The 12,150-nt window shown below is 51.6% G+C and overlaps 1 non-coding gene across 1 annotated transcript; it reads right to left on the bottom strand.

The window, feature by feature from the left end:
- Positions 1–4,509: 4,509 nt before the first annotated feature.
- Positions 4,510–4,591, bottom strand: TRNAS-ACU. The gene has a single exon. It is a non-coding gene; the product is annotated as a tRNA-Ser (tRNA).
- Between the last annotated feature and the right edge of the window lie 7,559 nt (positions 4,592–12,150).

Below are 12,150 nucleotides of genomic sequence, written 5' to 3' on the forward strand. Positions count from 1 at the left end.
GGCCATAAAGTCGACTAATTTCTGAAAAACTGAGTGTAGCATTGGGAGCAGCATCTGATGTTTCCCGTCTAGCCGGCTTGCTGCCTAGAACGAACGCTCCTTGAGTGGGGTGATCCACAAGGAGTAGCTCAAACCTCCAAAGTGCCTGGCCAGGGGCAGGACATTGGCACAGCAAGGGAGGGGTGTGGCAGTGACATCACAAAGGCCTTTTGCAGGACCTCAGACTGTTGGTCCAAGGTGGTGGGGAGGTGGTGACCTCACAGAGAGATGCTGACATCAGCCAGGCAGGACCGGGGCGAGGGGCCAGGGAAACCTCAGAGACCCCTGTGGCTTTGCTTCAGCAAGTCTCCTTCTCCAGGTCTCTCTTTGAGGACTGAGAGAGTATTCGGGTTCACAGACGTGAGCGCCAGGAGGAACCTCTTTTGAGTTTTCTCCTTCCCTTTTAGTGATTTTACTAGAAAACAGCCGTCCCTGTTTAGAAGGTAAGAACCTCCTCGAGGTTTGAAACCTGTTCAGTCTGATCCAGCTGGTGACAGTTGAATTCTAGGCATGGAAAATACGAGCTTAAGGAGGCAGAAGTTTATGGTGCACCTGGGATTTTGTCCCTTATAATCACCGGGGACATTAGGATTTGTTGTTTTTGTTTCACCTTTTCCTCCCTCCCTCCCTCCTTTCTCTTCGTCTCTTGCTTCTTTTGTCCTTTCTCCTGTTCCCCTCCCAACATTAGGAGAGGTGTGTGTGTGTGTGTGTATTGCGGGGGAGTGCTCTGCAGCTCTCACTGTGGGAGGTCCATCCAAAAATGTGGGGCTGAAATAGTGCTCGGGCAGTGATCCCCACCAGTGACCTGGGCCATCCTTTGGGCTCTCTGGTGAGAACCCTCAGCCTCCTGTCCTCAGTCTCTACCCTGATTGGCTGAGCAGGGGGTTATTGACAGGGAGGAGACTCAGGTCCTTTATGTTCTCTTTTAAGACCAAGGAAATAAGTCAGAACCAGTTCTGTGTTTGATAAATTTTACTGCTTCTCTGCATTAATGGTCTCTGAGCAGTTCATGATTCTCTCTAACATTGCAGTTCTCCTCAAATACTTGCTGAATAATTACTGTGCACTGTTGTTGTCATCTGAGAGCACTTTACTCAGGTCATTCAATGTCTGAAATTCAAGATCCGATGGTTAGTTTGAAAAATCAGGGCTCTTGGGTCCTATTCCCAACTCTGCCCCTGCCTGGGCATGTGACCTAAGACAAGTCAATTCTCCTTTCTCAGCCTTAGCTTCTCTCTCTTTCAAGTAGGGATAATAATGATCCGCTCCTACCTACCTCAACACACTCACTCTTCCCCAATACACACACTCCCCTAACACACACACTGTCTCTCCCCACACACAAACAGTCTCCACACTGCAGTTGAAAAGCAGCTCGCAATCCAGTAGGATGCCCATGGAACAATGGGATGGAGAAACCTGTATCGTGTGATGCTGTGCCATCCTCTGAGTCATCGCAAACCCTTCTCAAATCACCCTGCACCTGTTGCACAGTGGGATAGCTACCCACAGTGCACTGCTGTCTGTGGATGTGCTCTGGTGACACAAGGGGCATATTGTGGACATGCAACAGCGGTTTAATTAAAACACTTTAAAGCAGCAATGCCAGGGGCTTGGTGGCTCCTTTCTTTCCTCACCCTGGAGTAAACTCAGCTTTTTATTCCATTCTTGATGTTTCATGGCATAACAACAGACGACCGAAGAAAGACGTGGACAGGGTGGGTCTCGGGTGGGGCAGGTCTTGGAGGTGGGGGCAGTGGGCAGGGAGGTTTCAGGGGAGGGGCACAGAGGTGCAAGTGGTGCAGGGCAGGTCTCAAGGGAGAGGAAGAGAGGTGTGGGTGGTGGGCAGGGTGGGTTGCAGTAATGGGTCAGAGAGGTGGTGGCTGGTGGGCAGACCGTGTGGTAGGGGGTGGAGAGGCACGAGCAGGAGGCAGGAAGGCCTTGGGGGAGGAGGGGAGCAAGAGAAAGGTGGATCAGCCGTCCTCAGCCAAAGAGGAAGAGCGGGGGTGGGAAGTGGCCAAACAGGAGCTAGTGGGGAGCACAGGTGGGGCCTCAGAGAGAGAAGGGGGGGGGGGGCAGTGCCATGGTCTGGGCACCAATGGGCCCCTCACTTCTAGGGAGCTTCCAGCGCTCACACCCAGCCTCCCCAAATGCAAGAGCCATGGGCCACCTATTCTCTTCATCTTCACTAACCAAGCCCCTCCCCAAGCTATGTTGATGGGAGAAGCCCTCCTGTTGGCACAGCGCTATCTGCACCGGGGTTAGGCTGATATAACTGCATTGCTTAGGGAGGTAAATTTTTTACACCCCTGAGTAATGTAGTTACACCGATCTAATTTTGTAGTGTAGACCTGTCCAAAGAACCTTGGGAGTAAAACTTCACCTGCTCCTCTGCTTTACTGAATTCAAACACCAGCAAAGCTTGTCAGCCCAGATGGAGGTTGGCAGAGAGTCAGGTGTGTGCAGACATGATCCCTTCAGCAACTGTAGGCACCATGGCTTAGCTGGCTAAAACCACTGTTTTGTATACAGGAGATCCTGGGTTCAAGTTCCAGTGGTACCTTACTGAGTTGCTTTTGGGGCACCTGGTATTGGCTACTGTCAGAAGACAAGATTCAGAGCTAGATGGACCTTCGGTCTAGCCTAGTGTGGTTTTTCTTATGGTTTAAATTACACTCACAGGCACTGAGGATAGAGTTACTGAAAGTTTGGGAGTTAGGAGCTGATAGGTCAGTGGTCCAGTCCCCTCTCAGACGACCTCCTCCCTCTGGGACAGGGGCAGGTCTGAGCTCTCACACCAAATGTTCATTGTGGCTGCCAGAATCTGTGGGCAGCTCGTTTAGTTTATGCCGAGGGTTGAGTCCTATTTTGTGCACCGTGTCTGAGAATGAAAATCCTAAACCATCCTTTGAAATGACGAATGCAGCAGGACGTGTCATTGTCCCCGCCCCAAAGCAGACAGACTGATGGAGAAATGCCATGAGTCCAGGGTCATACTCCCCTGCGGTTTTACCATTTCCACTTGCTAAACTCCCTCCCAACCTTCTGGGCTCCTGGAGCAGGGGACTGAGCCTGAGCCAAGACACGGACACTGCAACTTTACAGCCCAAGCCGCATGACCCTGATTAATGTGACACGGGCCAGTCGTGGGTGTTTCATTGCACTGGAGATGTAGCCTAATGTTATGTCTACACTGCGATTAACACACCCAGGGCACCTGTCTCAAAGCCCGGCCAGCTGACTCAGGGTTATGGGGCTTGGGCTGCAAGAGTATAAAATTACAGTGCAGACAGATGGGCTTGAGCCCAGTCTCTGAGACCCCACGAGGGGTGAGGGTTTCCGAACCCAGGCTTCAGTGTGAACACAAATATCTGCACCACAGTTTTTAGCCTTTCAGCTTTAGCTTCATGAGGTCAGATGGTCCAGGCCAGCCATGCTGCCATCTTTATCCCAGGAGAGATGGACTCTAAGGGTACGTCTCCATTGCAATGTCAGCCAATGGGTGGCACACTGTGCTCAAAGCAGCACCCTGGAAGCCCCATATTCACCACTCTCATATAATGATGATACGGTTTGTACAAAGTCTGCCTGGTGAGGTGTCATTTCAAAAGTCTTGGTCAGTTGAACATTAATATTGTGTTGGATTGTGTGTGTAGCATTGGCTGGGAAGTTTTGCTCTGTGTGTGTTACTGAGATGAGGTTGGGAAATGCCCACCACCAGCCTTTCAGGTGTGAGAATGGAGGAGCCAGACTCGCTGCTGGCCCATTAAAGGGATCCACACTCCCAAGGACTATCCCAGGAACCGTGTACAATGCAGACTTCTCCGAGATAGCACAGCGACAATGGACACTGCTTGCTCACATCCTAGCAAAAGTACTTCCTAGCCAGTTGGAAGAAACTATGAAAGGGGGGGTAGAGACATTATGAGTTAGCCTCTCTCCCCTACAACTCAACAGCTGGAAACACACCTGGATGGCAAAACTGATTCAGAAATCAGAAGAGAATAATAATAATACATTCAAACCAAAGTCCCCAAACAGACTAGTAGTGGTTTTTCAGCAGAAAATTTTCAGTTTGGGGAATTCTGTTTTCTCAGTCAGACTTTGCCAAGGGAAGCAGAGAGAAAATGGTTGAGTTGCCTCCTTCAGAACAGCTTGGCCTAGGCACTAGCTCTGGTTCACTGTTGTGGCCTTGCTCAGGTTGGGGGTAGTTTAATTATTTGGGGAGGTCCCAGGGTGTTTGGGGCAGATTATGAGGCTGTTCCCTTTTGAGATAAAAACTAAGTAATGCCGGACTAGAGAATTGTTTTAGAAATCTGGTATTTAGACATTTTATTTGAAGCAAAGGGGTGGGGTGGGGGAGAGATTCTGAGAAGGTTTTTGTTTGCAAGAAGCAACATTGTTTGATCTGTCATTGTACCAAAGTGGGGAGACGGTTGTCTATAAAGGAGGGTGAAGACTAAATGCAGCTGCTGAGGATGGGATTTGAACCCATGTGTGCAGAGCACAATGGATTAGTAGTCTATCATCTTAACCACTCAGCCACCTCATCTGAGCTATCAGGAAGTGGACAGGAGGAGAAATCTAAGGCCGGCAGAGATAGGGCCATTAAGGAGTTTTTAAATACTAAGCGTAAGCAGGGGCTGAATGAGCTCCCCCCTCACATCTAGTGAGGAGCTGGGGGAAGACTTCAGGAACAGGCCGTGTTTGCACAGACACCCCTACTCTGCCTAGCTATGCAGCATGATGGGGCCGCTTCCCCAAAATGACCAGTTTGGGATGGTGGTGGGTTGCAAATCACTTTAGCATTGAGTGGTATGAAATGTTATTCTCCTTCCTGTACGAGTGAAGGGCAGCAGAACGTACCTAGGCCGTCCTGACGGAGGGGTGGGTGGGGGAGGAATCACTTTCATTGGACTGCAGAGAAGTGATTGAGGACGTCACCCTAACCCAGTGGGCCCCAAACATTTCACACTGTGCCCTCGGATCCATGGCTGTGGCCCCTCGGAAGCCGCGGTCGAGAACCGGGGCTGGGAGTGGGGCCGTTGCTTGCTGGGGATGGGGGTGCGGACAGGGGTAAGGGGGTCGAGGCCGGGCTGGGAGCCAGGGGCCCAGGCTGAGGGTGGGGTTGGGGAAGAGCTGGGACAGAGTGGGGCTGAGTGGGGCTTCCTCCCTGCCCTCCATGGGGGCTGGCTCAGGCCCTGAGGTGCCCCCATCAATCTTCCTCTGTGTCCCCCTAGGAGTCATGCCCCACATTTTGGGGTCCGCTGCCCTAAACTGACCCCTAGTCACTAAGCAGGGGCTAGTGATGCTAAAGCCTAGGGACAGGGAGCTTTGCCAGAGTGGAGACTGTAGGTCACATGATGGGGGGCTGTGACGGGCACACAGGCTCCGTGCTCTGGAACAGCTCGGAGTCAAACCCAGGCAGGAGCCTCCTCAGTGTGACCCCCCCAGGGGACGCCCTCACTGGGGGAAGCCTCCTTGGCTTCAGCCCCTCCTGGGACTGACCTTGGACCTTTCAGCCCCCCTGTTCCACACCAGGAGCTTCCTGCAGTGAGTCCACCTGAATCGGACACCTCGGAAAGCCTCACCCCCCCGAAGGGGAGTCCTGCACCCCAACTTCCACAGTCCCCAGTGACTCTCAGCCAGCGCTGTACAACAGAAGGTTCGTTAGGGGTCTGGGATCCAGCCTGGGAAAGTTCTGTGTTCGCACAGGAAGCAGGAAGATTCAGCAACGTCCATCTTGGGCAGCCCCTGAACTCAGAGCCTGGGCTCTCCCGTCGAGTCCCCAACCCAGCAGACTCCTTGCTCCCAACAGCCCGACTCAGCCAGGCCCTTTGCCCTTCATCTGTCCTCTGTCCTGTTTCCCTGGCAACCTGCTCACCTGGCCTCCAGCTCGTTCTTTGTTCTCCGACTCCTCCCAGCCAGCTGGCCTCTTGCAGCAGGTGCGCCCCGGCCATCGGTTGCTAGGAGACAGAATTTGTGGCCATTGTCTGGGCCCAGGCAGCTCAACAGCAGCCACACCTGCCCTTTGGGGGTCTCTGCCAAGATTTAACCCCCTTGTCCCACCGCTGAGATCCGTGGTCCCAAAACACTTCAGGGTCATGCCCCCACCCCGTCCATGCTCCCCCCGAGTCGTGGCTGGGAGTGGGGCCGCAGCTAAGGGGGAAGGGACACAGACAGGGGTAAGGGGGCTGAGGCAGGGGCCAGAGCTGGGGCTGGAGCCAAGAGTGGAGCTGGGTGGCTCCCCCTCCCCATCCCCATGGGGGCTGGCCTGGGCCCAGCTGCATCCCCCTGAATGTTACTCCATTCCCCCTGGCAGGGGGCACCCCACATTTTGGACCTTTAACCTAGATAATCGTGCAACAAATAGGGGAAACTGAGGTACACACAAGATGCAAACAAAACATCCAGAAAATTCCAACTTCGTCAAAGGGGTGTCAGTGGGGTCGGAGCTGGGCAGCAGCACAGGAAAGTGGGGAGGTTAAACTGCAAAACATCCCCCTATGTTCCCGCAAAAGCCTCTAGTTTATCCCCTAACCCCTCCCCATGAAAATCTCCACCCCTGCCCTGGCCCACACAGACCCCCTCACTCCAACGCAGATTTTTAACTTTTCTTACTTGTCCTTGGCCTTCCACAAACATTGTTCCCATCAAAATGACCCAGGGCTTTTACAACGAGAATGAGAAAACAAACTAAATCAAACCCAAAGAAACCGCTATCGACCTCCCCCACACACACTTTGGGTCTGAATTTTTCTACTGAAATGTTGAGGCAATAAAACTCTCACTGCTCTTGTCCAGAAACAAACCTAAGCCCCCCATGCAGTACCTGGGGCATCTATGTCTGACCCACCAAGGCTTCAGCTCCTTTGGGGAGATTTCCAGCTGCCCAGTCCTGCTGCTATTCCAGGGGAGCAATTCCTGGCTCCTGTCAGCATTTATCTCAGCCCCGTTCTGGGCATCACAGGTTTCTCCGGGAAAGGGCAGCGAGTGGTTCTAGGGGCCAGTGATCCTCCTCCAAATCGAGCTAGAACCTGGGGCTCCTTCCCCTTCCCCAGGCTGTGGGCGGGGAGGCATTTCACAGAGCTCTCGGAGCTATAGCCTGTGGCTAAGGAGAGAGAAAAAGCCTCCTATCCCCCTCTGCTCTGGGGGCTGGGTTTCCTCCTGAAGCCTCTGCCCCCCACCTAGTGCCTAAAGCTCATCCCTGACCCTTGCTGCTGCTGCTCCTTGCTATAGACTGTGAAAGGAGCAGAGGCAGCGCAGGAGCCTTCTGGGGACGCAGATCTGAGGCTTTGGGAGAGACACATTGTCTGAGACATCAGAGCGCTGCAAACCCTGCAGCCACCCCCTCAATCCGGGGCCTGTTCCAGCCCTGAGTCTGGGCTGCCGCGATCCCTCCCCCAGAGCAGGGCGCCCACAGATTACAGCCTGGAAATAGGCGTGTGAGACTAACTCCTGTTCTCCCTGACAGAGCCTCCCCTAGACCAAGTGGCATCCCAGGCAAGACATGTCTTCGGAACCTCCCCCAGCCCCGCTCCATATGTTAAACCATTGAATACCTTATTTTTATTGCATTTGTAGCTCATTTCATGATTTTGATGCACAGTTTGGATGCATGATTTTATCTATCATATAAGACAATAAATGTTCATGCTAGAATGTGTAAAAGGGTATTTATTCATGCCATATATAAGCAAATTAAAAAATCATTTCTTTTAAGCATATAGAAACTTTTAATTTTGACAGTAACTGAAATGTACTAACATCTAGCAATGGAGCACTCACCAGCACAGGGTGGAACAGTATTAAATAGTGTTACAGTCGGAGACAGACAGCGTTAGGATGTTAACCCCAGGCCCTTTGTTCAAAGGTCGCTTCTCTCGCCTTTCCCCCATGAACTGAAGCGCAGCATTTGAGAGATCCAGAGACTAGTTGATGACGTTTCCAAATGCTAAAATAGCAAGTGATGTCCGTCTTGCATTGGCCATTATTGACTGGAGAGATGGTTTATGGAGAATAAACTCCAAGGTGAGAAGTAGCAGCCCAAAAAGGCCCCCTGCAGGTGTTGAAGTAGCTCAGTTGGGAGAGCATTAGACTAATAAGTCCCTGGTTCAATCCCAGGCTTCAGCAGGCTGTTTCATCCCTCTTCCTGCAGCAGTGGGCTCTTTCCTGGAAGCACAGTACTGCCTTTACTCAATGCAAGTCCCTCATTTTGGGCTTCACTGCAGGAAAAGGCAGCATTGGCTTCTGCACCCAGTTGGCCCACCGGACCTTTCTTTCTTCTCTTGCTGCTTCTCAGCAAGGGGAAGAAAAAGAAGCTCCCCTTCAAGCTAGAGTCACAAGGGTGATGTAAGGATGACTTCCTGATCCCTGGCTCCAGTCCTCTGCTCTTCCAGCTGACCCATCAAAGAGCTGCTGCCAGTTTCTCCAGGTTCGCCCATCAGTGTGTGCCAGGGTGAGCACCACCAAAGTGCAGGGAATTTGAGGGCAGGGCAGGGCAGTGCACTGTAATGGAGTTTCTGTAGTGTAGTGGTTCTCATATTTGCCTAACCTGCATCAAGCCGGCTAGGCAGAACTGACACCAACTTGTCTGGGGTGTTTCCCACAAGCAGAGCACAAGTTTGAAATACGGGCAGCATAGAACCAATATTCATAATGTCAACTACAAAAATGACACACATCTAGAGATGGCATCATTATAATCAGCCAATCAGAACCTCTCCATAGACCCCCTTACACAATAACCTTTCTACAATATTGGCTGCAAATATAGAACAGCAGTCGCAACGGTGATCTATACAGTTACAGATTATGTCAATAACGTCACAGGAGGTGACACGGCATCAGTGAGACTGATAGTGGAATATTGCCTCCAGTTTCGGTGTCCTCATTTGAAAAAGATGTTGTGAAATTAGAGTTTGCGGCAGCAAAGAGCCACCAAATGTTCTGAGGGCTGGAGAAAAATGTCTTCTAGTGAGCTATTGAAAGAGCTCAATCTGTTTAGCTGATCAAAAGAAGATTGAAAGGTGACTTCATTGAAGTGTTGAAGTGTCTTAATGGAGAGAAAAGAGTGGGTATTAAAGGGCTCTTGAATTGAGCAGAGAAAGGCCTAACAAGACCCAGTGGCTGGAAGGTGAAAAGAGACAAATTCATATTACAATTAAGGCACAAATATTCAACAGCGAGGATGATTCACCACAGGAACAAGCTACCAAGGAAAGTGGTGGATTTGCCATCTCTTGATGTCGTTTAATGAAGACTAGATGCCTTTCTGGAATGTGTTTGCCCCAAAAGTAGCTCTTGTGTCATACAGGAGGCCTGTGATATGCAGGGGGTCGGGTTAGATGCTCTAATGGTCTCTTCTGGCCATAAAGTCGACTAATTTCTGAAAATCTGAGTTTAGCATTGGGAGCAGCGTCTGAGGTTTTCCTGCCTAGCCGGCTTGCTGCCTAGAACGAACACTCCTTGAGTGGGGTGATCCACAGGGAGTAGCTCAAACCTCCAAAGTGCCTGGCCAGGGACAGGACATTGGCACAGCAAGGGAGGGGTGTGGCAGTGACATCACAAAGGCCTTTTGCAGCACCTCAGCCTATTGGTCCAAGGCGGTGGGGAGGTGGTGACCTCACAGAGAGATGCTGACATCAGCCAGGCAGGACAGGGGTGAGGGGCCAGGGAAACCTCAGAGACCCCTGTGGCTTTGCTTCAGCAAGTCTCCTTCTCCGGGTCTCTCTTTGAGGACTGAGAGAGTATTTGGGTTCATGGACGTGAGCGCCAGGAGGACCCTCTTTCGAGTTTTCTCCTTCCCTTTCAGTGATTTTACTAGAAAACAGACATCCCTGTTTAGAAGGTAAGAGCCTCCTGGAGGTTTGAAACCTGTTCAGTCTGATCCATCTGGTGAGAGTTGAATTCTAGGCATGGAAAACACGAGGTTAAGGAGGCCGAATTTTATTCCGCACGTGGGATTTTGTCCCTTAGAATCACTGGAGACATTGGGGTTAGTCTTTTTTGTTTCACCTTTTCCTCCCTGCTTCCCTCCCTCTTTTCTCTTCGTCTCTTGCTTCTTTTGTCCTTTCTCCTGTTCCCCTCCCAACACCAGGAGGGTGGGTGTGTGTGTGTGTGTGTGTGTGTGTGTGTGTGTGTGTGTGTGTGTGTGTGCGCGCGCGTGCGTTGCGGGGCAGTGCTCTGCAGCTCCCACTGTGGGAGGTCCACTCAAAAATGTGGGGCTGAAATAGTGCTCGGGCAGTGATCCCCACCAGTGACCTGGGCCATCCTTTGGGCTCTCTGGTGAGAACCCTCAGCCTCCCGTCCTCAGTCTCTACCCTGATTGGCTGAGCAGGGGGTTATTGACAGGGAGGAGACTCAGGTCCTTGTTATTCTCTTTTAAGACCAAGGAAATAAGTCAGAACCAGTTCTATGTTTGATAAATTTTGCTGCTTCTCTGCATTAATGGTCTCTGAGCAGTTCATGATTCTCTCTAACATTGCAGTTCTCCTCAGATACTTGCTGAATAATTCCTGTGCACTGTTGCTTGTCTGGAGCTCATCTGAGAGCACTTTATTCAGGTCATTCAGTGTCTGAAATTCAAGATCCGATGGTTAGTTTGAAAATCAGGGCTCTTGGGTCCTATTCCCAACTCTGCCACTGGCTGGGTGTGTGACCTCAGACAAGTCAATTCTCCTTTCTCAGCCTTAGCTGGTCCCTCTTTCAAGTAGGGATAATAATGATCTGCTCCTACCTACCTCACGGTGCGTGGAGGCAGGGCCGGCTCTAGGTTTTTTGCCGTCCCAAGCAAAGAAAAATGTTGGCTGTCCCCACCCCAGCCCTGGGCTCCCCCCTGCACCTCCCTGCCACCCCATACCTGGGCTCTGCCCCCTCCACCCACACCCCCTGCCACCCCAGCCTGGGGCTTTCCACTCCCAACCCGCACCCCCCTGCCATCTCAGCCCTGGGCTCTCCCCACCTGCACCCCTGCGAACCCAGCCCTGGGCTCTCCCCCACATACCCCATGCTGCCCCAGCTCTTGGCTCTGCCCTTCCCCACTGCTCCCACCGACACCCCCTGCCACCCCAGCCCTGGGCTCTCCCCACACACACACACACCCCTGCACCCTCCTTCCACCCCAGCCCTGAGTCACTGGTAAATTGCTCCCAGGGTGGGTCATTCAGCAGGGATTTTGGATGTGCACAGAACACAGACAGGACTGGTTCCCGCATGGTTACAGAGCTGCAGTAAAGTGGAACAATTTTCAGCTTGTGTGATTGGAGGAGATCTGGATGCATATTATAAGACTGTCCTCCATACATGAGGAAAAGTTGAGGTGCCTTTATTATTCTTTTGTTCCACTCTTTCTTTCTCTGGGGAATTTGCCAGTGCAATATCACTGTCTTCCTTTTAAACAAATAAAACAAAAACAAACAAAAAGGCAATGGCTGTTGAAAATTGCAATTCCAGTCCTAATAACCACTGGGAAGCATTTCTTGCTCAATTTTATCCTACTTTTTCTACAGCAAATGACAGTGGATCAGTATATTTGATTTGGGAGAAATGAAGTAACAGCTGCCCAAATTGAGCTGGAGCCCTCCTGAATGTTGAGGTGTTCAGATCTGGAAGGCAGGCGCTAGATTCCCTTTCTGAACATTAACTAAAACTGGAAAGGAAAAGTCAATTTCTGCTTCCATGGCTCAGGAGTGGAAATCCTCCTACGTGCCTGGTGCTGTATCTAGAGCTGCCCATGTCCAGCAGAGCCTCCCCTCCCTCACTTTTCATTTTAAACTCTAGTGGGATCCACGTACCTCCCTTGCCAGGCTTCAGCTAGAAGGGGGCCCTGTCCATTTAGTCCCCCCAATTCCTTCTTTGGGGGCTGCCAGGTGAGGTCACACCAGTATCCCTCAGCCCGTCTTGGGATGTCTTCTGCAGGGGATGTCTGGGGCAAAGCTTTCTAGTCCAAAACGTCAGTGGATGCAGGGGGTCGCCATTTTCAGCAGTTTAATGTTTGGTGCTGCAGTGAGTGACTGCTGGGTGCGGTGATATAGTGACCCCTGGGTCTCTGAATGAGGCTTTACACTGGGGGGGGTGAGGGGGCAAGTGGGGCGCAGGTGGGCGAGCGGG

This window comes from Mauremys reevesii, linkage group 14 (genome assembly GCF_016161935.1).
Source record: "Mauremys reevesii isolate NIE-2019 linkage group 14, ASM1616193v1, whole genome shotgun sequence".
Classification (NCBI taxonomy): domain Eukaryota; kingdom Metazoa; phylum Chordata; order Testudines; family Geoemydidae; genus Mauremys; species Mauremys reevesii.